Source organism: Mchenga conophoros, linkage group LG23, assembly GCF_057382185.1.
Source record: "Mchenga conophoros isolate Kocher_MC1m ecotype Shallow Benthic linkage group LG23, M_conophoros_male_GT1.1, whole genome shotgun sequence".
In the NCBI taxonomy this organism is placed as follows: Eukaryota; Metazoa; Chordata; class Actinopteri; order Cichliformes; family Cichlidae; genus Mchenga; species Mchenga conophoros.
In genome coordinates, this window is record NC_140547.1 from 47189224 (window position 1) to 47214627 (window position 25404).

Sequence of the window (25404 nt, forward strand, 5' to 3'; positions counted from 1 at the left end):
CTGTCTCGTGTGTGTAATTGGTCCCAGCTGTGTTTCCCTCCTGTCTCCCGTTCCCTGATTACTAAACTGCGTCCACGCCGCCGGCGCTCCTCTCCACAGCTGGATTCCAGGATTTCAGAGCATCCAGCTGTGGTGAGTGATGGAGACACTTTCTCTGCTCCCTCAGTAATCAGGACAGTTTATTGAACATCAGAGGACATAAAGGACTGTTTTTCACCTGCCCGTTCTGAACCTGGACATTAAAGACTGCTGGCTTCAAGGACATTAATCCCAGTGTCAGCCAGCCAATAACAGCCTGTGTTTTTCAGCTCTTTAGGAGTCAGAAATGAGAAAGACACAGACTGCTAACCTCTCCCTGCAGGAAATAAGCTCCGCCTCTTCCTTTCCTGTATATGAGTGATTCTGACATGAGACACAATGAGTTTCCTGTTTATTGTGACTTAAAGCGAGCAGCAAAGACACTAAACTGTGTGTTTCCAGCTGAAGCTGCTTTTTGTGTTGCTCCCACAATCCTGTCTGAAACAGTCAGTGAGGAAAACTCAGTTTATGCTTCCAAGCTCATTGTGAGAGGGCACATTGTGTTCCTGCAAGTGCTGATTTTGTCTGCATCCCTGAGTTTAGTGAGCTGCCTCCAAGGACTTGTGAAGCCCAGTGTGTTAAGGCTGCATCTCCCAGATGTTTCCACCTTTCCAGCACAGACGATAAATGTTCCCACAAAGGCTCAAAGACGGTTTGATTTTCTGAGTGTTGGCCTCAAGAGATTGCTCAGTGAGCACCTGAGTGTTTCTGGGACATCGGACACTAACTGGAACTTCAAGTCTGGTTCTGAAGCTGCACATGCAAAGACTGTTTCTGGTTGTAGAGACCTGGCTGTTCCAGGGATTGTAACCTCCCCAGAGGCTGAGCTGCTGACCTCAGCTGACTCTGGAGCCTTGAAGGTAACTAAGTTTGCACCGCTCGGGTGAGCCATCTCAGCTGCAACAGCCTCCACAGAGAGCTCACGCAAGCTTACCCAGCCTGCTGAGGATTTTATGCTGCTGCAGCCCAAAAGGCATCCTGAGCTGGCTGACAGCCACCCACAGCTTCAGCTGCCTCAGCCAGGGGTCTCCACACCTGCTGGCCCTGCATCTGCTCTGACTGGGGGCTCCGGAGAGCCGCGCCAGCCATCCATCTCTGCTGGGGCTCCTGTTTGAGAATGTAGGAGTGTAAACTTCAAATATCTGCTCGGTTTGTCAAGATATCACATATTTGCAAAAGTGCTCTGACGTTTTTGGAGACGTCTGTTACCCACCATCTTGATAGCTAACCGGGAGGTCGAGGGTCATTAGAGCCGGCGAGAACAGCGGACTCCCGGCACATCGTTTTTAGACCCCCATGGCCTTTGGCTGTTCAGGTTTAAACATGATATATAAGTCACTTAGTAGGGGTGCAACGATATTCGTATCGATATTGAACCGTTCGATACAGTGCTTTCGGTTCGGTACGCATATGTATCGAACAATACAAAATTTGTAATTTATTTTATCAACTTTCCTTCTGACGATGCTGTCTGTGTTGAGCGCTCAGTGAATCTGCGTTTCTCTGTAATAAACTGTCTTTTCCAAAGATGAGTGATTCCTCAATCAGATACAGGGCTCGCAATATCGCTAGCCCGACGTCCTGGGGCTAGCTATTTTTTCAGTCGGGCTACCAAAATCTATCTCTTCCCTGCCCGTCGGGCTATTGTAGGAAGAAAAATATATGTCAATGCTTTTGCATTCTTTCAGAAATGTAGCTGGGTAATTATGTCATTGGCATTGTTTTTTGCTTTCACTTTGCAATCGTGCGAACTGTGTATAGAGAGCGACAGCACTGATCTGTGAGTGGTGATAATTTGTGCACCAATTCCTCTGACATCGTCTTATTAATCGTTAGCTTACTATGCAAACATGACAAGTGAAATCTCCTGCAGCTTAAACATGTGAGAGGTTGATCGCGCAGAGAATCGCTGAGCTTATGTGAGTGCCTGTGTAAAAGCATTTCAGTTCTGCTGAGCCAAATAAGACAGGTCAGGGTGAAGAAGTGACAGCCAAAGAAAAGCTTACCACAAAACGGAAAAGTTATGACAAATCAGACTATAAGGCAAAAAGAAAGTGCAGCTTTATGGTTTCATGGACAAAAGAATTTCTGTGGCTGCAATATGACGAGCTAAATAACCAGGGCTGCACATAAGTGGTCCACAGGTGCGCATTCGCTGTCAAAATAAAAAACACGCACAAGGGTTAGGGTTAAATTTAAAAACTGTACTTTTGAGTTAAAATATATATTTATAATTTTAATAAATGACAAATTAAAAAGGCATGAACATTTTTTTGTATCGAAAAAATATCGAACCGTGACACCAAAGTATCGAACCGAACCGAACCGTGAATTTTGTGTATCGTTGCACCCCTAATATATATATATATATATATATATATATATATATATATATATATATATATATATATATAGTATATATATATATATATATAGTATATATATATATATATATATACTATATATATATATATATATATATATATATATATATATATATATATATATATATATATATATATATATATATATATACTATATATATAACTCCACCGAGACAGCGGTGACGCGGATCTGAAGGCCAGACCGTCACAGCCGCTCACTTCCCGCCTACCCGACCTTTGGAGGACCCGGCCCACGTAGACCTTGAAGGCCGGGTCCTCAGGAGGATGCAGCCTGTGAGTTTGGACACGCCATGACACATGATGTTCTACACCTGATGTGTTTAAGTGAGCTCTACAGGTGAACAGACTTATTAACGTTACCAGCATAATAAACTGTCCTGTCACTGAAGGTGTCTGCCCAACAAGGACGTGGTGCTGAATGCATCCAGACCCCTGCTGACTGTCTTTGCAGCTTCGGTCAAAGGTACAGTGTCCACTGTGACCCTGAGAGCAGGACACAGCCAGAGGTGAGTCAGCAGTTACAAACTAAATGCTGCTGACATGAATCAAACTGCTGGATAACCCACTGCTCATGAAAATGGCACCTTTCTGTTGCTTTTTGAGATTACTGAGAATATTTGAATTGTGACTCAGATGGCAGATCCAGGCTCTCAGCCTCCAGCTGAAACTTCCAGTCCTCCCCCAGCCAGAAGCTCTGATGCTGGGCTGAGAGACTTTGATCCTTCCCTGGATCCAGAAATCCAGGAGGGAGAAGGAGAACAGGACCTCCTTCCTGATCTGGAGAGGCCTGAGGGAAAGAAAGATGGAGCAGACAGAGCTTTGAACAAATCCAAACCTCCTGAGCTTCACCTCCACAAAGGTGCAGACACTGATGCACAGATTCACATGTGACACCTGCAGCGTCCAGCTTGTGCCGCTGACATTATCTCCACTCTGATACAAGCCTCATTCACTCGCTCACACACGTTCATACAATCACCTTTTCCTCACAGTCACACACATGAATGTAATGAGGGGAACTCGGGGTTCACTGTCATTCCTCAGGATCCTTTGATATGCAGACTGGAGGCTCTGTGGAAGAAACACCGACTGTCTGAAGCACTCTGAAGTGTTCATGATGGACTTCATCCTGATTAACACTACAATACTTGTTAGAGGCCTTTTATATGTAATAATATTCTTTTCCATTAAAGCTCTGAACATTCTCACTCTTTCTTGACCAGGTGTGACAGGTGAAGGACACCGGCGAATAGGAGGACAGAAGCTGAGAGCCATTAGTCACATGACTTCAGCTGCTGCTGCCTCACCAACCACTGGCCCCTCGGTGAGTCTAGAGTTACAGCAGTGACCACAGGAAGTGCACACGTGTGATCTAAAGCTACATGTGGGCCTGTGACCATCAGTCTTCTCACTGTGGTAGACGGGTTTGTGAGTCCCTGTGATGCTGGGAGTGTCCAGGACAGTCGCTCCTGATCGGGTCTCTCATGGAAAGCTGGTCCCAGGAATTCCTGGAAAATTCCTCCACAAAAGAGAACTGGGAACATAAGTGCAGAGTGACAGAGGTGCTCAGCAGCCCTGCTGTTATATGGGAATAGAACCAGAATAGTCGGCAACCACTTGAGTTAAGTTAGCCAAAGAGATGCGACTCAGACTGACTTCATCATGTTGGCAACGTGTCTGCATTGATAAACTCCAGTTATTGACAAATCAGAGAATAATTCCAGTCATTCAGAGACAGATTGTGATTGTTTGGAGGATGTAATCGTTTCCCTTCAGGGAGCGTGTTGGACGCTCAGTGTCCGGGTGATTAGCTGATGCAACTACTTAGAATCAGTTTGTGAATATGAAGCAAATCAGTGCAGTCACTGGACAAACTCTGATTCTTCCTAGTTTCACTCTTGTTTCAGTCCAGTGTGACTGAGGTGGTAAAAAATGATCTGACTTTTAGCCACACAGCTGTCTGCTAGAGAAAAAGCCTTTGTGCACAACTTTCTTAAAGGCAAACGGCACCATGTTCACTGCAGCTGCAGCAAACGCAGCAAAGAGTGAAAGTTGGACTGAGAATGTTGTGACTGTTTCATGAGAAAGAGCAGGAAAACAAGCATCACACACCCAGACACAGTGCTGGGATTAGAATTAGACTTTAGAGCCAAATGTAGGACAAAAGCTTTAATATGAAAGAGGAAAACCCAACAACAGCCAGAGCATGAAGCTCAAAACTACACCAATCACCAAGAAAGCTGACAGGCCTGTGACACGTCAGAGACGCCGTTCAAATCATAAAGAAGTTGGTTTATTGACAAAATGTAAAAAACCAAAAGAATCAAGTCAACCTTCAGTTTCGAGCGAGTAGACCAATCAGGCACAGCAGCAGCTCTAGAATAAGCAACAATTTGATGTATTACAAACAACCTTTCATATACACACATACATATGGCTCATATGCTGTTTAAAAAGGCCTCAAAGACCCAACAGATTACACAAAGTACAAAAATACTTTCATTCAGACAACAGTCAGCTGTGCACGAGACAGAGAGCCGACTACAGTTAGTAACATGGACTCACTTTGTTTCAGACACGACACAAAGTAACACAAAGCCACAAAGAGCAGAAACATCAAAAAGGAGGCAGAGCAGCAGCAACTCTCCATGAGCTGTGAGGCTAACAGCCACCCACACTTCCTGTGATGCATAATGAAAACAACATTAACCTGAAGGATGATAACAACAGAAAGAAGTCTAAGCTAACGTTACACAGCGCTCACACAGCGCTGACTGTACAGGCCTCACACAGCTACGACCTGCATCCACAACACCTGATTCTACTGAACACAAACAAGTTAATGATATATGAGCAATCCAGGGAAGGCTTCCAGGAAGGTGAGGATCCAAAGACAGCTCTACAACAGCATCAGTCAGCAACAATGTTACTAATCACTGACTCTTTCATCCTTTTATACTCAATCAAAAAGTGCTGTGTTCACATTTGTTTCTGCTGAAATCCAGAGACTGAAAATGCGTCTTTTTAAAGTTTGAATAAACTGACTGAACTTCTCACGAGTCCAACCGTGAGGAACACTTCCCCCCATGACACATCACAGGACAACGTCTCAGTGGAGGGGGGACAGTAGCTCAGTTTAGGCAGTCACACTCAGAATCGATGCCTCCAGTCAGGGTCAAACGTGGTCCTCAGAAACCTGCAGATGTTTGGGCCAAGCTCTCACTGGTCTCTGCGTCTGTAGACTGAGCTGATGTTTCTCCAGGTGTCTGGTAAAAGGACGATGCTGCTGTCCAATGAGGCGAGGAGAGAAGTAGCCAAACAGGCGAGAGCCGTGAAGGAGGAACGGCGGGCAGCTCTGGATGCCCGACATAAATACCTGATGAGCAGGCTGGCCGACGCCGGCAGCCTGGAGGAGGCGGCGGTGGAAGACGCCATCGTCTCTGATGACAGAGTAAGTTCAGAGACGTGATCCTTCCTCAGAGTTGAACCTTTGAGTCATTAATGTCTGATTCTTCCAGTTCAGTCTGATCCATGAATTCTTTGCTGCAAACGGATCCAAGAAGCTGATTTTCTTCTATCAGGATGTCAAACAGGTAACTTTGATCACATTTCAATGACTGACACATGAAGGTCTAACCGCTCTTCATAATCTGCTGTCCTGTTTGTTGCAGCGTACTTTGTATTCATATCTTTTAATATCTGCCTTTCTCCCAGAGTCTGTCCTCCCGTCAGTCTTCCTTTGTGGACGCATCAAACTCAGCTGTGGCTCAGAGGAAACTCTTCCTCACTACGGGGAACTCTGAGGTTGGCTTCAGCTTTTTATGTTTAGTTCATGTGAGAATCACAGAAAAATGCTGATATGAGTGGAAGCTTCTGCTGGGAAATTGGCAAAGAGCAGATTATTGAACAGCGAGGCAGACAGTTCATTTCAGTGATGCCAGTTTATTAGAAACGAGGACTGTGGGGCTGCTGGAAGTCAGGACGGCCGTTCTCTGGATAAACCTGACAGCTGAGGTGGAGAGCAGGATTTATCCACAGACGGCTTCTTCCAAGCAAATGTCCTGAACACACCTGAGCTGAGGGTTACACAGTGTGTCCTGTGTGATCTCTGCTTTATGGTGGTTGAATCTCACAAATGTGACCATCAGACCTGACGACTTATTTGTGATGTTTTAATTAAAAATATCCTGGGTGAGGTGTTTGGGGCCTGTCCCATGAGGAGGAGTCTCCAGGGCAGACCCAGGACACACTAGAGAGGTTATATCTCTCAGCAGGCCTGGGAATGCCTCAGTATTGTCCTGGATATGCTGGAGGAAGTGGTTGTTTAGGGAGGTCTGGGATTGTCTGCTTAGACTGCTGCACCTGTGACCCGGGACCAGATAAACAGGAAATGGATGTTTGAAATTCAAAGAAATCCTCTTTTAATAATGAGGAAAAAAGACAGCAGGAGATCCATCGCAACTAACAAAACACTTCAAACACATCAGTGCATCAACTTTAATCAACTTCATTTGGTTCAAATGAAGGAATCTAACAAAGCACTCACTAAAATGAAACACCAGTTAGTTTCCCGAGCTCAACAGGTCGAACACCTGAGTTTGGTTTGCGGTGCAGTTTTTATTTCTTCTAGATAACTTGGGTTATTTGCACAGGAAGGTTTTTTAAATGTATTTCTTAAGTACGATCTTATATGGGGGTTGATTTTATAGCATAACAGAATAATGTAATAACTCTAATAGAGTATAAAACATTTGCAGAATGAAGTACAAGGTGAAGAAAAGTCAGAACGTCCCTGTTTGAAAATACAGTCTCAGAAGGTCAGAGATGGACAAATTCAGCTACAGAAACATGTGGCCATTTTTTTAAAGCCATAGAGCATATTACAGACGACACAAAGAGCAAACACTGTAAACTTCTAACCACAGACCTCACACAGCTCACACACGTCAGAGTGAAGCTGTCATTTCCTGAAGCTTCCACACAAGAGAACTGGCAACAAGGTGGAGTCCTCATGGATCACTAGCAGAGAAATGTGGGTGGGTGCCAGACCACATGGACTCGACTCACTTTATTTCATACAAAGGAGCAGACTAATGCTGTCATCCTTAAAGACTAACTAGAAACAAGCAGTGCGCTCGCATCGACTCGACTTGTTTTGCAAGTTTGAAGTGAGATGGTACTTTGGAGTCAGCCTCCCGAGATGATGGCTGGCTGGTTTTTGAAAAAAATCTCATATTTATACAATGAGTAGCAGACTTTCCTGACTTGCAGAGGTCAACGTCCTCCTCAGTCATGCGCCATGAGTGGCACAGATACTATTCATCAAATAACTAACATGGCCTTGATTGTTACTCCAGAGACTTATCTGCGATGTAGCTTTATAGCATTTTCATTAGCAATCGTATGATTTGTGTTACAATGACCTTTGTGGACGGGCCCGGACCCCCAGGCCTCGTCCGTGACGCCGACGGTGAGCGCAACGTTTTTGTTTTCTTGCGCTTAAAATAACCTGATCAGCGTTCTGCGGACGGTTTGTTTACATTTCTCACATCTGTGATTGTTCACACGGGTTGGACACGAGCAGAGAGGGCTTTCAAGATGAAAAAGCCAACGTGAAACTTTAACGGACGACAATTGCAAGTTTTTCAATCAAATCTCCGTCACACCCTTCCTTGACCTCATCACGTTATCCACCTTAGTCAAGGAACAGTGGTTCGGGAAAATATGCATTTGTTTTTTGGACCAGTTTAAAACGTATCTCAACTAGTGATGTGCGGATCAATACTGAAATATCGATTCCTCCGATACCCGTCATTGTGTCCGGCCCCTTGGCGTGCACACTCACAACAATGGCTGAGCGTAAACAGAGTCATGTGCAGACGTATTTTACCTCCACGAACAGCTGAGACGTGGTTTGCCATACATGTGGCAAGAATGTGAGGTGTTGTGGTAACACCGCTGACCTGGTCAAACACCTCAGAGTGAATCATATCACAGAATATGACGAGCGTATGTTGAGGCGAACTGAAGAGGAGGAGAGGGAGAGGTGCTGCCAGGGCGAGACAGACGTCTCTCACGGAGTCCTTTAATGCTGCAGGCAGGCAACAAATAGCCACAACTTCAGGTTTTTCATTTCTATATGATAATTCTGCATCATTAAGTGATAAGAACAAGTAATCTGATGTCCTGTGATCATTACGACGCTATAATTTGAGATAAAATAAAAGATAGAGTAAAAAAAATAAGTTTTTGTACAGAGTATCGGTATCAGATCAGTATCGTCGATACCACCCTGAATTTTACTTGGTATCGGATCAGAAAGGAAATCAGTGGAAATCAAATCCTGCTTCTACAGGTGTCCAGTTCATTCACTCTGACCCCTCCAGATAAGCGTTGCCAGTTCTCACTGTGCTGTAGATCACATTTTCTTGTGTTTGGGGTTATAACGGTTACTTTTGAGGTCTGTGTTATAAAGCAAGTTAATCCTGAATTTAACTGGAGAAGACAAATTCCCACTGCGTGGTGTAGTGCACAGCCAGGCATTCTTTACATTAGTTCGTTTGACAAAACCAAAAAGCCGAAAGTATTTACTTGGAGTTTGGTTTGATGAAATAAGTGCCAGAATCAGTGAATACAAATGATTCCAATGACATGAAAACTGGTCGAAGGACAAATCCCTCAAGAAAAGCACGACTAGCACATTAAGTTTGTTTGTAATCATCATCATCTCTAACACCATGCGCACAACAGTGATTTTGTTACAGAACACTAAGATAGTAAAATCTGGGAAATGATGATATTTCTTTCCAAAACTTCCTGTCTGGAAGACATTAAAGCTGCTGTGCCACCTGCAGCTTCTTTCAATCTATGTTATGTGAATATATCTTTTTCTTTTTGGGTTTGAACATCCATTCAAACTCACTCTCTGCCTAGCAAGTCTCATTCCCTCATTTCCTTGGGGTCCAGCTTCACATACGTGGCACTGAGCCTTTTCCTTTGTCACCTCTTTCTGCTACATGCCTAGCCTCCCAGTTTCTTGGTCTATTTTCTTCATTTCGCTAACTACACTTCTTTTTCTTTGTAAATCTCTTCCTTCAAATACTTTCAAAATCACTTTTCTTTTTTCCCTTTCTTCTGTGCAGAGAAGACGTCAAACCCCTTCTTGGCAGTTTATCTCAATAAAGCTGTACTATCCCAGCCATCTGGTAAGTCTTCCCTACTACCCAGAGCCTGTTTATACTCCTGCATGTCTCTGCCTTCACTCACTTCCTCTTCTTGATGTCCAAACTCATCCTTCAAACTACCATTTGATGCTGCATAGCTGCATTCTCCCTGACACCTCCTTGTCTCCTGTCTTTTTGATTTCACCTTCTGCATAATATTTAGTTGCCCTGTGTGCAGCTTCCTCCACTTTCATATATTTCTACAAGTTCCTCCCTGTTCTTGAAGTATGTGTGCACCACGGCCATTTCCACTTGGAAAATCTGCCCCACATCTGTCTTTCTAGATTTCTCTCCTAAACACCACACCTACCCAACACCTCATAACCTCTGTTCCCTTCACCTAAATGTCCATTGAAGTCTGTGTCAATCACCACTGTAGTATGTGGTCTCTTGCACACAAAATGTGTCTACCCTCCACCTCCATAATATGAGTCCGCCAGCCCTCCCATTGCCAGTCAGAGTCCATAACAAGTCAAAAACATAAACAGCTCGAACGTATTATTTATTTAAAAGAGAGAGAGAGAGAGAGAGAGAGAGAGAGAGAGAGAGAGAGAGAGAGAGCTCAGTTGTCCTTGCTCTAGCATCAAGAGTCAGTGACTGGCTGTTCACTGCAGGCTCAGCAGTCCAATGGCCGATCAGCAACAAAACAAATAAAAAAATAAGACACGTTCTTGATTATGACAACAAACCACATCCAAAAAAATATGACAGCAACACTTTAAGTTTTGTGTGCATTCATCATGTGCAACTCTGCAGAAAGTCTCATGTCAAGGATGTGTGGACAGGGGGGCTATTAAAAAGTTCCAGTATACAGAATAGAAAACCATCAAATGAATGAAATAAAATCTGTTGTCACAGTGGTTTTTGAAGGAACAATTACTTCACAGATGGACAGCCTCATTATATTTGAGTTAAACCTGATGATACACACTTCACGTCACCCTAGTTACATGTTTTTATTTGCCATGTGTATGTTATCCAAGGGAGGAAAAAAATGAAAAAGAAAACTTTTGATGTGTCCAGACATTTCTTCACATCAGCTGCCAGCAACCAGTTTCAGCATGTACAACTGTTGCAGTAAGTGTGCTCATGCAGACCAACTATGCTGGTCCACTGTTCTTAATGGTGCTGCATGTTGAGAAAGAAGTGAAACAAATGTTTTGTTTAACAAGTCCACTAGTCTTAGAATAACTTGGCATTTCCAATCTGTTTCTGCTGTAGTTCAATGAAAGGTTTCAGTTACTTAAGTTTGAGAAAAAACCAAAAAACCAAATTGCGTTTACAATTGTAGTTTCATCTTGTTATAAGATATTTGAAATAAAAACAAACAAAAAACATGAACAAACAAACCACAAACAAACAAACCACAAACAAACAAACCACAAACAAACAAACCACAAACAAACAAACCAGAAACAAACAAACCACAAACAAACCACAAACAAACAAACCACAAACAAACAAACCACTACATTTTCAGAAATATTTCTGCAGTCTGATTTACAAGTATAAACTTTCTGACCAAAACGCCACAATTTCATCCCTCAAACAAGTTGTCAACTGTGTCAACGACCAATGAGGACATCACTGCTACACTTGATGATACTCACACCTTGAAAAAGTGCAAAGGTTTCCCAACAGGACTTCGACGGTTGGTCTTCTTGATCAAGCTATAATCTGTTCTCATCAAAACCACCATAAAACCAGTTTGACAGGATGATGCTGATAAATCCCTCTAGACCTTTTTGTGACAGTATTAAAAGCTTGCTGGAAATTCTCTGTACTCATATTTGTGCTCAGTATCTGTAGGAGCCATTTTTGTGTGGGTACCTCATGTATGCCACTAGGGGTCACCTTTTGTGTTACATATGGTGTGTCTATTTAAGGTAGATAGGTCATTAGCAGCAGGTGTGTTGTTGTTGGGAAGGAGCAAACAGATTGTGACCGCTGCGCTGTTATGTTAAATTGTGTTGGAATAAAGAATCTAAAGGACAAGATAAGTATGGTTTCAGTTATTGAACTAAGTTTAATACGTTTATTCATACCAGTGACATTGCATTAACCTGCCAACAAACAGCTCAGTGGCTTTAAATGTAGGCTTAGCCTCGACAGCATCTATAACACCATTAAAATGCAGTAATGGCCACACAAAAAATAAAACGTGACCATATTCAGTTTAAGCCATTTTATGTGGTTTAGTTTATACACTTGAATCACAGTAGATGATAGCTTTCTGTTTTTAAATGTCTCCATTTATTGCAAACACTATAGTTACTGTTCTGCCTTTTATAAGGTCAACTGGATATTATGGTTGCAAACGGCCCTAGAGCTCCCTCTAGTGGCTGCTTTGTAATATGGGTTTGACTACTTTGGGAAAGGAACAATGAGAGCGTGAAAAAATCAAAGATGGCGGAAAGTTATCGTTCTAAGCTGATATGGACCTTAAAATGTTGTTGCCTTGGACAAGATATGTCTGTAAGTATGAGTGACGATAAAATAATTATTAACTTTTGTTTTGTGTAAAAATGGTACGATAATTTGTACATTTGAAAGTTTTATCTTGTTATCAAATCACTTTGATTGTCACATCACATGTGCAGGTACACTGGTACAGTACATGTGAGTGAAATTCTTGTTTGCGAGCTTCACAAGCAACAGAGGTGTGCAAAAATACAATAACGTAAAACAAGCAAAATATAAGAACGGCTAAATCTGAGACTAATAAATATATGTACAATATATAATAGTACATGCATTACTGGATGTGTATACTAAATATGTTTTTCTACACGCGCGTGTGTGTGTGTACATATTTTACAAATTAAATAGAGTAAACAATAAAATAAAATATACAGAGGTTGGTAGTTGGACATGTGCAAAACAAGTGGCATTTATATACAGTGTGGAGTGCATAATGTTGAAGTTCCAGTAGTGAAGGTGAGGTGTCTATGAAGTGTCCAGCAGTCTGATGGCCTGGTGGAAGAAGCTGTCTCTCAGTCTGCTGGTTGGGGACCGGATGCTGCAGAACCTCCTTCCTGTTAGAAGTAGTCTGAACAGTTGATGGCTGGGGGGACTGGAGTCCTTGATGGTCCTCCCCGCTTTCCTCAGGCAGCGCTTCCTGTAGATGTCTTGGAGGGAGGGAAGCTCACCTCCAATTATCCGTTCAGAGCACCGCACTACTCGCTGGAGAGCTTTGCAGTTGTAGGCGGTGCTGTTGCCGTACCAGGTGGTGATGCATCCAGTGAGGATGCTCTCAATGGCACAGTGATAGAAGGTCCTGAGGATGCGGGGGCTCATGCCAAATCTTTTCAGTCTCCTGAGAAAGAAGAGGCGCTGCTGCGCCTTCTTCACTGTTTTGTTTGTGTGTACTGACCACGTAAGATCCTCAGCCAGGTGTACACCAAGGAACCGGAAGCTGCTCACTCTCCACAGCAGCGCCGTTGATGGTGATGGGGGTGTGTACTTCTCTACACCTCCGGAAGTCCACTATCAACTCCTTTGTCTTTGCGACGTTGAGGGTGAGATGGTTGTCTTGACACCAGTGGGTCAGGGCGCTGACCACCTCCCTGTAAGCCGTCTCATCACTGTTGGTGATAAGACCCACCACTGTAGTGTCATCCGCAAACTTCACAATGATGTTGGAGTTGTTAGTGGCTGTGCAGTCATAGGTGTAGAGTGAGTACAGGAGAGGGCTCAGTACACACCCCTGTGGTGCACCAGTGTTCAGTGTGATGGGGGATGAGGTGATGCTGCCCAGTCTGACTACTTGGCGTCTATCAGACAGGAAGTTAAGGATCCAGCTGCAGAGGGAGCTGCTCAGTCCTAGATCCTGCAGATTCCTGTCCAGCTTCGAGGGAACGATGGTATTGAATACTGAGCTGTAATCTACTGTTAGCTTGCAGTAAGAGTGTAACAAGCTAGTTTACAATGTTAGTTAGCTAATACAGTATTTTGTACTTTCAGTTTTACGATGGTCAAAGAGAAGGCAATGGTCAGAGGCCATTCTTCAATAAATCAGCGCAGAAAGGAAAACAAGTCTGGTTATTGGAGCATCGTTATCTTGCTGTCTAGCTGGTGAAACTAAGGAACTCAGGGCGAGGACAGCAAAGTTACCAAAGGGGAAAAACTATCAAATTAAACCTGCATCATCTCAAAAATCACAAGTTTCTCTAAAATGTGTTTATTCTAGGGCTGCGGTTATTCATCATTTTAGTCATAAAGTATTTTATTGATTGTTCGAAAATTGAATTGGATTAGAAATAGTTTTCTTATTAATGAGCAATAATAATTATTATTCCAAAGAGAAAACACACGGGTCTTTTGGTTACCATTTTAGAAATTGCCATCCTTTAATGATTCATCTGTTAAAAAAAATATTTTGACTGCTTTTATCTAAAAAATATTTTGAGATGCTGAAATGCTGAAATAATAATAATAAAAAAAACAGACACTGATGTCAACATAAAGGTAAACACGCAATTTAGTTTCTTTAGTTTCTGGTTCTCTCCTGTATGGACTAGAGAACGCACGATACCACTTTTTTGTGTCCAGTATCGATATGAATCCGATACAGCGTATTTTTATAATCAATAAAACAGTTTTTTTAATATCTTTCTTTATTTTATTTTATTTTATTCTTTATTTCAAAAAACACACTGCACCCAAAATATTTCATAGTTCAGCAACACTGATCAATCTAATAAACTTAAACCTGCACCATCCTCCCTATTCTGGTATTTTAAAGAGTACTTAGCAGAAATATTAAACAACCTAACTAATAGGGTTGCAAACTCCCAGCAAAAAAAAAACTAAAGGGAACCATCGCCCACCCTCTGCCTCGTGATGCTTAATCGACATAATCGACTTTAATTTAATGCATGTATTTAAAAAAAATGCACAGAAATCAATTATTTTTCAACAACAATTAAATAGATTCAACATCTTTCTTCAACAGAACTGCAGACTGCACAGATGGTATCTTCCCAAAGGAAAAAGTACTATAACTTACTAGGGTATATATTAGACTTAATAGTTACTATATACAATATTAGATTTCTATACATTTTACGTTAGATAAAAACTTTGGTTGTAAGATTCAGATAATTATTTATTAAAAGCGAGACATTTTAAACGAGAATAAGAAAGAAAAGTATTTCTTTGTGCCCCCTTTTCCCTGTTAATGCCCCAGCTGGCCCCCTAGCAAAACTGTGCTAGACCCGCCCCTGCACAGTTACCAGCTGTCAGCTACTTATAGCATTAGGCATTAAAGTAATATTAAATAAATTCTAACAACAGCTTATCAAGCTTAAACGTGCTGCTGTGGTTTATCTGCTGGTTTCCTCTTTCTGGCGCAAAGTGGGAAACAAACAAGAGAGACGGAACTTGCGATCAGCTGATCATTGATTAGTTTCATGATTGAAGTAGCAGCAGGAGAGGGAGGGGGAGAGGAGACACGGCAGTCGCTCCATATATCGGTTGTTAAGCTTAACGTGGGAATGCGTTACAAACACTGAGAGAGAAACTTACAAACTTGCTTTACTTCTCTAGGACAGCTTTCACTGAGAAGAAAGGCCGATTTGGAAACATGTAGCGAGGCGCTAAATGCTCCACCAGACAACCGAGAGGTCTCTTGTTGTCACATGCAAGAAAGCATGCTCTGAAGAATATCCAGGTAGATCACTGTGGCGATATGTTGGTTATATTACTTTAAAGTGCAACTGGCTAATTCTTATTTTAGCCAACTCGAAAAGTAAAAATGATGCAACGACCTTGAAATAACACATTTATCTCACTGAAACATGTCATTTAAATAAAAACATTTACTGAAATTAAAATAAATATACTGAATATAATATGGCTCAGATTTAATGGAATATAATGACCCTTTTGTGTTGCTGTTAAAGAAAGGGATAATGTGTGATTACTGTTTTTAAACTATGGGCTACAAACTAAATCCTTTTATTATTTCTGTCCTCGGTTTTAACTCATTAATAATCATTAGGATGAAGCCCCCTAAAAAACAACGTAAAGGTCATGAAAATGTAAACAATTTGGCATTTTGATGATGCATCATCCACATTAAAAAGTAGAGATCATATCAGCCCTGTATTTACTTGTATCGGATACATAAAAAATCTTTCCGTATCACACAGCACTACAGAAAGCTCTTTTCTAGGGTTGTATTAAACATCTGTAACTACCGTAACTCCTGATCCATTTCCTCAATTAAAAGAAGTCCAATGATTCCTGAGAGCAGCAACTCTGCACTTTTCATTAATATTTGCATCATTACGGTAATCCCAGGTACATTGTTGCAGCAGCCCCGTGAAGGCAAAGGTTGAGAGAATAGTGAGTGAGCGTGATGGAACAATGTTATCACACGTTTGGCTTCTTTTTACCATGTTTGTTTGTTTTGTTCTTTCATGTGTTATTTACCAAGATTTGGATGGTGTTCTGCCTCGAGTTACCATAATGTCCCTAACATCACAAAAAAAGCACAGAGTTGCTGCTTTCAAGAACTGCTGGAATTTCTCATTTGCCCCAATGGTTCAAGACTCAAGTTAGGCTAAAAACACTGGGACCAGTTTAAATGGGTTCATGTGTGTCAGCTGCATCGTCACTGCTGCTCTTATGTTATGTGTTTTTGTTGAAAACTAGGTGCTGTTTGGGCTTAATGATGTCAAACTTTTCATTCACTTGTTTGCTCCTAAATACGTTTCTATTGCAGGTCTTTTCCAGTTGAAAATGTGAGTGAGCACTACACAAATTACTGACACTGAAATACACTGAAAAGAAACAAAACAAAACTAAATCCAAACAAAAACAACTAAACGAAGTAGTTACACACGTTATAGAATATATATACTGGGCATACAAGCCTGGCCTAAGCTTTCTGTCAGGAAGACTGCAGCAGTCCAGGAGTTGGGTTAACTGTCTTTAAGTCCCACAGAAGAAATGTTTACATCAAAGTGCTTGCCAGGCTTAATCCAAATTAGGTACAGCCATACTTGAACTTATCATTGTATAGTATGTGGGACTATGAGCAATGGTTTTCTGGAAACAGAAACAGGCAATTTTATCATTAGTAGAGTCACAAATAACTAGAAAAACAATTGAAAACATAATGTACTCAACACAGCAATATCTCACAATATCCACAAGGGGTCACTATAGCTCATATATTGCCTAAATAGCACGTCATACAAATTGCCAATCATAAGGCACGGACATGGCAAGCTAGCCACAGTTAAACTAAACAATAGAAAAGTCCTTTATTTGTAATACCGCTGGATGTAATGACTGCGGGAGATTACAGCCACTGCTATTAACTTAGTGCCAAATAATCCTACCAACATGGTATCAAAGAACTGAGGCATAACTTTAACATGCACAAACAATTATAACAGCTTCATGCGAGTCATCCTGCCAAAAGGACTAACACTCACAGGTTCATAAACACACAACTTAATCACACGAAACAACTGCGATGCTCTGCAGTGGCACCTTTAGTCACTCCCACTCTGCGTGCTGAGCACATGCCCACTGATACGCTTATTTCCTTTGAGTGTGCTTGATTTCTGCCTCTAGACATTCTGAGGCCGAGTCAGAGCAGGAAACTTGAGCACACGTGGTCTCATTAAATCAGACAGCTGGAGTCATTTAAAAAGGATCTTTTAAGCAGTGCTGTCCCTCAGCTTCATAGTAGATCCATCTATGGATCAGTTTGAAAATCCTAGCTGTCTTCTTTCTAGTTATCATGTTACAAGATTTTAAGAAAACTTGAACGCTGATCATGAGTTGAATGCCACTGATCTTCAAAATCATCCAAGCTTTTTGATAAATGCACACAAAAGTCGGGTGTCCATGCCACCCGCATGCAAGGTGACAAAAATACCCCAATCAGCCTTTCAAGCTGACAGCTAAAGAAACCATTTCACCAGATTTAGCTTCTTGGATATTGTGTTCACTATACTGTGTTCAAAATGTACTTCTCATTTAATAGAAGAAATGTAATCATGTCAATATAGAGGATTTCAAATTCTCCCTCCTGTTAATTAAAAAAAAGAAAAAAGTAGGATAAGACATGAGAAACTCCTTGAAAAGGACAGTCTCCATTATAGCACCTCATGGAAGCTTTGTTAGACCACCTGTCATTAAAAACTAGAAAGACCATCCAGCATCGGGAGCTTTCAGACTTCCAGGTATGACAACAAGCCTATTGCTGGTTTGCCCACTCTGACTGTGTCAGTATTTGCTCCACATACCAACTGCTCTGACCCTAAAGTAAGCCAGAATCCCACACAGCCACATGTAGGCACATTCCAACCACAAAGAATAACTGGGGATTCTTCATCCTGTAAACATCCTGAACAACTGGTTTTGGTGGTTTGATGGGAACAGATCCTCACCTGATCAGGAATACCAACGATCACCCCACCACTCATGTCTTGTTGGGAAATGTTTGCAGTCCTCAAGCTGTGAAAGTCATCAGGTGCAGCAGTCATGAATACCATGTAAACATCCCTGTTGGTAGGACAAACAAATAACAGTGGGATTCATTCGAGAAAACAGAACTTGTTTGATTCCCTGTCTGACAAAAAGAAATTAATGCAACGTAAAAATTAGATTTAAAAAATCAGCAGCATCATATGTAACCATGTCCTAAATTACATATTGTTATAATTACACAAAATTTGTTCTAAAGCCCAAACTGCTCCTGGTATATCTGACTTTTAGCACCTCCAAGCCTGTAGTCATCTTGGTTATTAGTTAGGCCCCTCCCCCGTGTGTCGCTATGTGTATAGGCACTGTTAATGCTAGCATGAACAGATCATTCTTGCTGGCTGTTGTAGTGGCTTGAGCTAACTCTCATCCCAACTGTTTATATTTGGTTATAGGAGCTGGAGTGGGCATTAATGCTCCACAATTTACAAGCTGGGACCTGCCGCTAATCCATGGTTAAAGCCTTTACCCACATCAACACTGCAGGCAGAGGCTAACATCTGCAATACTATTAATAATTACACATAACTGTAGCAACAACAAAGAGAGGCTCGAACAAGAAAGGCTTGAAACCCTTAGAAAAGACTGATCAGAGTTGGTTCAATGAACTCTGATCATGTTCATTCGGAGTTAAGCTCGTGTGTGTTTAGAGACAGAAAGCCATCATGTTACCAGGATTCTCCAGAGAAACACAGAAATAAAGAGCAGAGCCTCCATCTTCATTTAGTGGACAGAGGAATATGATCACAAATCAGTGTGGGCCAAAATTTGTATCTTAAAAACTAGGAGGGGATAAAGTTATACCAACATACTGTAATATTTTTATAATATACACTAGCAAACTTTCATGCTGTGTGTGATATTAAAAATATTGTATTGTGTGATATCACATTCTATTGTGATCCAGCATTTTAATCTGACCTTTGATTTCTAAATGCTTCATTAAACTGTCAAATATACAAATATAGACAACTGTGGGATTTGTCTAAAGTATTTGCATATGCCATAGAAATGTTAGCACTCACAGTTTACTGGGCAAGGTTTATGCAAAGTTTCAACAAGACCAGTCCACTTATGACAAACGCGATCATACGAGCATTATAGTACGATGCAGTCTCTGCATGATATGACTATCTATTCAGCTGTAACCTGACAGGGACAAAGTCTAGGAGACAGAAACTGAAGATAGACACCATTTACTGATGGACCTGTTATATTAGGTGACAATTCCACGTGAAAGTCAAAAGAAATGAATACATACAGGGCAAGTCTTTATGAGGCAAACATGATGTGCATCTCACACGAAAGCGATTTAGGTGATTTTCTGTGAGAAATGTGTAAAAAGATCCGTACTCTGAATTTCAGATACTATTGATCTGTTTGTTGTGTGTCTGAGGGTTTACGCAGGGACGTTTTGTGTAAGCGCTGATTGCTACAGTAGCATCCAATCAATGCTTACAGTGCAAAGAAACTGGCCTACAGTCTGACAGCTGCATTAATGTCTACACAATCTAAGAGTTTGAAAGATGGACACACGTGAGATGATCATAAATCCACAACAGAATCCTTTCTGTCCTAACATACTGATGAGAAAATAACTGAAGCACTCGTGTCAAGAACAACAACAACAAAGGGAAACATGCCTAACTTGGATTTCAGTGATTGTGAAAACAAACATATGCAAATGAATTTCCTCTGTGCGCTTTGCCTAATTCAGGAAATCACTATCAGTCAAGTTGAGTGTGAGTCAGTGAGTATGTTATGTTCACATAGACTGTTACCTCAGGGGCTAACTTACCAGATGAAATGAACCTTTATGGAACGGAAACCCAGAATTTGTTTCAAGTCACATTTTAGCTTAACCTGCATGGTGGAAAGTGCCTGTACCAGAGACATGATTGTTGCTGCTTAGGTTAAAATATCTAGTATATGTCAATAATGTAACAAAAAAGAAGAAGAAAATCTGTGGCGGTGTAAAAGTCCCACTAAATGCGTCTCTCGGTGTACATCTAAACTATATAACGATTAACCGCCAACTGTGAGTTCAATTTAAATTTTCCTTTACAAATGTGTGTTTGTTTAGGAAGGAAAAAAATGTGTGCACACAGTGTTCGGCAATATAGACTCAAAGGCAGCACCAAGACTGGCACGAGACTATTTCCACTGCACTGAGGGTGGGAACTCCAGGCCTCGGGGCCGCTGTCCTGCAGGTTTTAGATGTGTCCTTGATCCAACACAGCTGATTTAAATGGCTCATTTTGAACGTTGACATATACATCAAGGAATGGACCAGCCACTGCACTGATGTTAAACCAGTTCAGAAGTTCATTTATCATCATGAACCACCAATTTATGAGCAGACAAACCAAAGTGCACTCCAAGATTCAGTTGCTTGTAGAAGCACGTTTAGCAGCAACAGCTCAAAGTCATTGTTTTCTGTATGACTATCAGTCTCTCACATCATTGGGGAGTCATTTAGGCTCACTCTTCTTTATAATGTTGCTTCACTTCATTGAGGTTTGCACAAATTTGTTTATGCAAAACTCACGACCACACTACTTCTATTAAGCTGATGTTTAAACTTTCTAAAATATAAAACCTGCTAGACACTGGTGTTGTGCCAAAAAGTGATTGTCTGCCAAAAACTGATTTCTGGTATTTGCCAAAAAGTGATTGCTCGTATTTAAACTGCTATAAGTAACTTGTTGGGCTATAATATGTGAAACATATGTCAAATGCTTCCCTCATGGATGACATAAAGTCATCTTGAGCCACAAACAACATTCGTGTAACAAGGTAGAAGCCGCGATCAGTTTTTGGCAGCGACTTTTATATAACCTTTATTTATTTAGTTAAAAAAAATCTCATTAACATTAAACATGTCTTTTGTAAGAGTAAGTTGGCCAAGAGGACAGCAGCAATGGCAGCAAATATTACAATAGTTCAGTAAAAATATTTTAAGTGAGGATAAAGGAGCGGATTGGTTATAATGTAAGTACAGGGTGGGCCATTTATATGGATACACCGTAATAACATGGGAATGGTTGGTGATATTAAAGTCCTGTTTGTGGCACATTAGTATATGTGAGGGGCAAACTCCTCAAGATGGGTGGTGACCATGGTGGCCATTTAGAAGTCGGCCATCTTGGATACAACTTTTGTTTTTTCAATAGGAAGAGGGCCATGTGACACATCAAACTTATTGGTAATGTCACAAGAAAAACAATGGTGTGCTTGGTTTCAACGTAAACCTCCAGCAGAACCAGGCTCAGAGAGGGGCGGGGCCATCTGCTGACCGGTTGGGGTGAGAGAAGGAAGACAGGATGAAGACATGCTGTGGAAGCGAGACAGAGATTAATAACAGATATGATTCAATGCAGAGAGGTCTGTTAATACATAGTGAGTGAACCAACCAACCACAGCATCTGTGGTGAGAGAGTCATCAAGGAGTTCAGGCACTCCATCAAGCTCACAGTCACAGACTCAGGTGAGATTCTAGAGTTGCAGGGCTTCCTCCAGAGCAGCTGTTAGAAACACAGCTGCATCTTCTTTCTCTCACACACAGAAAAGAGTGAGACAGAGTGAGGCATCAGGGAGTTTAATTACCAGCTTTAAGACAAATGAATGAGAGTGCTGAATGATAGCACTCATGAGTGGTGCAGCATGCTTTAATTACTACCCACTAGTGAATGTGTCAGCAGCTGAAACTGTATTAATGGTGATTTAAAGAAACGAGTCCCAGTGTGTAGACCAGGCGAGCTGCTTCACTTGTAACACACTGGCAGAAACCCCAAGTCAGTTAGGATGACTACCTGAACATTTGAATGTTTCCACTGGTCACTGAGGTGGTACGTTACAGGGATCCAGTCTGTTCATTTACAGGACTCTACTAGAGCTGCTTTGCATGACTCACAGTTGAAATAATGCTTCTTTGTCTGATGCAGGGCCTTGGTTCACCCCATCAGTCGTGCAGGGGGTCGTCTGCTCTGCAAAAGTGCACTTTAATGTAAACTGTGCAGCAGTGCTGCAAACTAATCCAGACGAAATAAAAGCACAATGTCAGGAGCTACTGCAGTTCAGCATCAAACGTAGGCCAAATCAATCATTAATATGATTTTCATGATCATCTTGTTTGTCTTAATGTTCTTATGATTCAAAGAAACATCCAGCAGCTGTGAGATCGGCTGTACTGATTTAAAATGAAGTGTGTACGGCCCCAAAGCCTCTGAATGAGCTGCAGATGTGTTTCAAACTCCTGTAACAAAAGCAAACATGTCTGCATACCGGCTAACTTTGTCCACACACTGTTTCTGCTCTGCAGGTTTCACAGATGAAGATGCAAATAGTGGAGGATACGGGGATGGAGGAGATTGGGTTGGACTTTCATTAATAGTTTGTCTGTTAGTTTGGGCTGTTTGTTGTTCCTGCTGCTTCCGCTGTCGTCATAATTACCTGCAAGGAACTAAAGCCATTATAGCAGCATCCTCCTGAAAACAACATCTGCTCTGCTTTTCCACAAGAATGAAGATGCAGAGGTCTGGCTTTAGGATCTGAGCTCAGATAACATCTGGAGTTTAAAGCATCATTTTAATCTTCTTCTGCACAAAATGGCTCAGTCGAGTGCTGCCAACTCCAAGAGGTTTTCGGAGGATCGGGTGATGGAGATCTATAAAGTAGGAGTAACATTATATAGCTACTATGTCAAAATTCTATAGTATGGTATATGATATGGCACAGCCCTGCTGTAAAGATCAAATGTGTGACAGTGAAAGGTGCTACAAAGAAGTCGGGAGAGAAATGCTGCAGAAAAGTCTCTTTAGCAAACAACGAGCAAACATAAAGCCCGTCCATTTCACATTTAAGGCAGGTAGTATGTTTGTTTTTCTAATGTTGACAAACTGACCCTCCATCCATCCACTTCTGCTGATCCTTTTCAGGGTCGCGGGGGCGCTGGAGCCTAACCCAGCTGTCTTAGAGCGAGACAGACTGAAGACCTGTCCAGTCCGCTGTCCCTACTAAGTGCATGTCCTTGAAACAGTAGAATAAAAACTAAAGCAATGACAAATAATGATCCTCATCATCAACATTACTACCGAAATGTGAACTAGCAAGTACAGCCTGAGCCCATAGAAACAACATCTTTGTAATCTGTAACAGTTTTGGATTTTTGGACATGTTAAACAACTTTTAAAGGGTTTTTCACAAAGATGCTGAACATTAAATGCAGGATGCCACAGACATCCATTTTAGCCAACAATCTGCCATCTTCACCTCCAGTGTTCAAATAAAACGGAGACGTTGTGACATCAGCAGGAGACAGAGATCAGCTAGAGACACGCAGACAGTTTAAGCAGGCTGCTGTTCAAGTGGAGGCTGGTATGAATCCTGCTTCTGTTTATGTTTCCTGTTGAACAAAAACTTGACCAGAAACTGACATACCAACTTTCAGACTAGCAGATCCATCCTCCTTCCCTCCATCCTCTGTGTGTCCTCCTGTCTGACCTGCAGCTGAGAAACAGGTGTGAGGTGTCAGCTGTCAGGTAGGTGATGAGTGAAGAACAGAACAGAATCCATTTCCTCTTCAAACTGCTGTCAGACATGAGCTGTGTCCCAATTCGTCGGCTGCATCCTTCGGAGGACCCGGCCTTTGCGGTCTACGTGGGCCGGGATGGTGGGGACAGAGAGGCTGTAACTATATCGGCTGGTGTCACTGTGACCTCAGAGCAGTTTACATGAAACATGAAACGAATTACAACTTTTGCGATATTGACCAGCTCATGATGCAGAGTGTAGACTGTATCTGTGATAATGAAAATGATTTAAGGACTGGTTTATGACACGTCTATAAAAAATATAAAGTCTGTACAAATGTGAAACTACAAAGTTAAAAGCAGCTGGAACGACAGCTGTTCAAAGCTGAACACTTACATCAGCCAGAAGACAGAGTGAGTCCTCCATCTCTCTGAAGGAGGCCATCGTGGTGAGCACAGATGCAGCAGCAGTGTGGATGTGTCCACTCTCACAGTGTCTCTCTTTCAAGTTTGTCCTCACATTCTCAAAAAAAGAACATGTCTATGCAGATGCCCAGAGCCTAACAACACACCCGCTATAAAAACTTTTGCACCACCAGATTTTCATATACTTACATTTGAAAGTGTTCGTCTCCTGCATTAACTCCCACTTCGATCACTATCATTATCAGAAAAATATCTCCTGTATGGCCCGCAATGAATCCTGGGATATGTTGGGCCACAAAGGACACACCTGACCCATCCTTCAAATTCAGGGAAATGAAGGACGCATTTGGAAGACTTCAAATTTGAACAGCCTTCGTCGCGTCCATGTGATACAATTTCCTACAAATGTGGCATTCGAAGCATCCTCTCCCTGAATTTGGAAACACCCAATGTGATGATAGAGAGCAGGAAGAACCAGTCTCAACAAGAGACACACACACCTGATTTCCTGTAACTGCAGAGGGGAGGAGCCACCCGAGCAGGTGGGAACAGGAAGAGAAACAGCTGAGCCTCCGTCAGAGCAGCAGGAGGACGGTGGAGCTGAGGCAGGGTGAGTGTTAACACCACATTGTTGTAGTTTTGCTGTCAGAGTCTCTGAGTGTGTTTGTTTGTGTGACTGTAGAGAGAAGAAGAAGAGTCACAGTGAGCTCTGTAGCTGTGATTGGCTCAATAATCACCTTCAATGGACTGAACGCAGAGAACGAGCCGAGGAACCTGACAAACCTGTTTGTGTGTGTCTGTGTGTGTGTGTGTGTGTGTACCTGTTTAGACATCTTTGTGAGGACAAAGAGTTGGTATGTAACTATACTTGTGGGGATAGAGTCCCACAAAATGGCCGTCCCCACGAGTTTGAGGATATTTTTGAGGCTTTTTGGTGTCCTCACTAAAATCTGAAAACAAGTGTCTGTGTGTGTGTCTGTGTGTGTATGTGTCATAAAGAGAGTCGAGAGTCGTATAACGTGCCCACGAAATACTTATTTGTGCCCACGAAATATGTATAACATGCACACGAAATGCTAATTTGTGGGCACGAAACACTTGACCAATAACCGTGATCCTTCCCAGGCCCTTGCAGTTGGTTGACAATAAAATCTATCCCGGCGTCCAGGTCCTGTAAAGCAACTGGGCTCTCAGTATCCTGTTTAAATGTCTCTCCGTAATAATGGTTCCTTGCATTGC

The 25404-nt window shown here is 41.9% G+C and overlaps 1 protein-coding gene across 1 annotated transcript in view; it reads left to right on the top strand.

The window, feature by feature from the left end:
• The window catches only part of LOC146548168 (ribonuclease inhibitor-like), a 343680-nt gene that overhangs the window by 93854 nt on the left and 224422 nt on the right, over nt 1–25404 (top strand). The gene's annotated exons all lie outside the window — the stretch shown is intronic.